The sequence below is a fragment of the Ascaphus truei genome, chromosome 2, assembly GCF_040206685.1.
Source record: "Ascaphus truei isolate aAscTru1 chromosome 2, aAscTru1.hap1, whole genome shotgun sequence".
Classification (NCBI taxonomy): Eukaryota; Metazoa; Chordata; class Amphibia; order Anura; family Ascaphidae; genus Ascaphus; species Ascaphus truei.
The window spans coordinates 131,363,025-131,366,303 of NC_134484.1; positions in this window are offsets into that span (position 1 = coordinate 131,363,025).

The following is a 3,279-nucleotide window of genomic DNA, read 5'->3' on the forward strand; positions in this document are numbered from 1 at the left end:
CCATTGTAACAGATCAACCCAATTATCTTGGGTATCAGAAATAAAGCATCGTAGATACTGTTCAAGGCTTTGATTAAGTCTCTCAGTTTGCCCATTAGTTTGGGGATGACCTGAAGTGAAGGATAAGGCCATACCAAGCCTCTTGGAGAAAGCACGCCAAAACCTTGATATGAATTGCGATCCTCGGTCAGAAACTATGGACGTAGGGATCCCGTGGATACGAAACACTTCTATGGTAAAAATATCTGCCAGGGTGGGAGAGGAGGGAAGACCCTTTAGGGGAACAAAATGGGCCTGTTTCGAAAATCGGTCTACTATGACCAAAATGGTAGTCATACCTCTGGAGGGCGGAAGATCTACAATAAAGTCCATTGAAATATGTGACCATGGACGCTCAGGTACTGGAAGAGACATGAGTTACCCGGAAGGCTTTGATGAAGAGTCTTGTTCTGTGCACAAACTGGACACGCGCGTGTAAATTCGTGAATGAGTTTTGCCATATTAGGCCACCAAAAGGTGCGCTTAATGAGATCCAAAGTTCTCTTGAAGCCGAGATGGCCGGCTGACCGGACGGAGAGACCCCATTCCAAGATCTTCTGACAAAACTTGGGGGCGGCATAAAGAGTTCCTTCCGGTACCACTAGACCACTCGGAATCTGTGACTGGGCTTCCACGATCTTTTCAAGAATATCAAAAGAGTTGGCGGAGACTATGCATTTCGAAGGTACAATTGTTTCTGGGATTTCTTCGATTTTCCTCAGGGGAAAATTGTCTGGGCAAGGCATCAGCTTTTATGTTCTTCGTGCCGGGGATGTACGATAGAGTATAATTAAATCTTGATTTAAAAAAAGTGCCCAGAGGGCTTGACGAGATCCTAGACGACGTGCACTTTCGATATAGAGAAGAATCTTATGATCTGTCAAAATAGCAATTGATTCGCGGGAGCCTTCAAGGAGGTGTCGCCACTCCTGTAAAGCCATGTTGATAGCCAGGAGTTCTCTATTGCCGAGATAATAGTTCTTTTCAGCAGGGGATAATTTTTTCGAAAAAAATCCACATGGGTGCAATTTATTTTGAGGGGAGAGTCTCTGGGAGAGAATAGCACCTGCACCACAATCAGAGGCGTCCACTTCTAACGTAAATGAAGACTAATATCAGGATAATGAAGGATGGGTGCTGAAACAAAAGCTTGCATCAAGATTTCAAAGGCAGAAACGGCCTCCGGAGGCCACACAGATGGGTCGACTCCCTTCTTAGTAAGCGCAGTGATGGGAGCCACAGTGGTAGAAAAATTCCGGATGAATTTCCTATAGTAATTGGAAAAGCCCAAAAAACGCTGAATGGCCTTAAGAGAATTGGGCAGGGGCCAATCCAAAACAGCCTTAAGTTTTTCTGGGACCATCGAAAATCCTTTATCCGAAATGATATAGCCTAAGGCAGTAGAAGATTGATGAAAAAGACATTTCTCAAGCTTTACGTAGAGATTATTGACACGGAGACGAGAGAGGACAAGTCTAGTATGCTGGACATGATCTTGAAGATTCCCAGAAAAAATTAGAATGTCGGCAGGGTAAATAATTACGAAGGAATTGAGGACATCGCGGAAGACATCATTCATAAAATCCTGAAAGACAGCAGGAGCATTGCATAAACCAAATGGCATCACGAGATACTCATAGTGTCCACTCCTTGTATTGAAGGCGGTCTTCCATTCATCGCCTTTTCGAATACGTATGGGTTGTAGGCTCCTCGGAGGTCTAGCTTGGAAAAAATGTTGGCCCCTTGAAGCCTATCAAACAGTTCCGAATTCAGAGGCAGGGGATACCGGTTTTTGACAGTAATGAGATTGAGGCCCCGCTAGTCAATGCATGGTGTCAGGGATCCATCCTTTTTATTCACAAAAAAGAAACCGGCACAGGCAAGAGACAAAGAGTTGCGAATTAATCCCTTCACAAGATTATCTTTGATGTAGGTTGCCATGGCTTCAGTCTCTGGGAGAGACAAGGGGTAGGATTTAGACTTTGGCAAGACAGCACCAGGGACCAGATCAATGGGACAATCATAGGGTCTATGAGGCGGCAGGACGTCTGACTGAGACTTACTGAAAACATCGATGAAATCAGCATATACTTCGGGAAGAGTGGAGTTGCTATCAGAAGGCGTTTCCATTCCTGCGATAACTGTGGCAGGAGCTATGACCGGCGAGGATGAGGCATCTGACTCTGGCTCCCATTGAATCGGTTTGCAGTCCCTCCAATCTATGCGTGGATTGTGATGCTGTAACCATGGTAACCCCTAGGATAACTGAAACATCAGGGAGTGTATTACGTCAAAGGAGATAATCTCGGTGTGAGAACCGGCAGATAAAGTGAGAGGAAGGTTCTCTAACGTGATAAAAGCAGGTTGCAAAGGACGTCCATCAATAGCCTTGAGTCCAATTGGTGCTTTCTTGGAGATAAGAGAAATCTTGTTACGGGTGGCGAACTCTTGGTCCATAAAATTACCACCGGAGCCTGAATCGAGAAAAGCAGCAGTAGTTACACGAAAATTCGGGCCTTCGAGCGAAACTGGGAGCATAATCCTCTTAGGGAGTTCCTCTTTAGAGAGGGAGCAAGAAGAAATTGATCCGAGGGTAAGTCCCACTTGCATGGCTGGTCTTGTTTGTTCCTTGGGCCTCAAAGGACAAAAACTTACCACATGATCTGGTGATCCACAATAATAGTATAGGCCCTCATTCTGGCGGTGAACCCTCTCGGCCGTCCAGTTGGGAGTACAGATCCGCTGACTGCCGATCTGCATGTTTTCCACAACATCAGGAACAGGCCGGAAAACCGGAGGAGGCCTTGGATAAGGAGAGTCAGTAGGCACGAACCTGGGACGTTGGTGTTCCTGACGTCGCTCCTGGAGGCGCAGATCCACGCGTATGCACTGTGCGATCAAATCCTTAAATGCTTGGGGTCGGGGCTGGATGGCAAGTTCATCCTTTACAGATTTGGACAAACCTTGCCAAAATATAGCAGAAAGTGCCTCTTCGTTTCAACGAGTCTCTGCTGCGACGGTCTGGAATTCCAGTGCATATTTGGCTACGGACCTACGACCCTGAGACAAATGAACTAAAGAAGAGGCAGCAGTATCTTTGCGAACAGGAATATCAAATACCTGCTGGAATTCTTGGCGGAAAAACTGGTAATCCGACGTTGTCTCCGGATGCAGCTCCCAGATGGGAGAAGCCCAGGCCAAGGCATCCCCTGTTAAGAGAGAGTAAACATAGGCTACCTT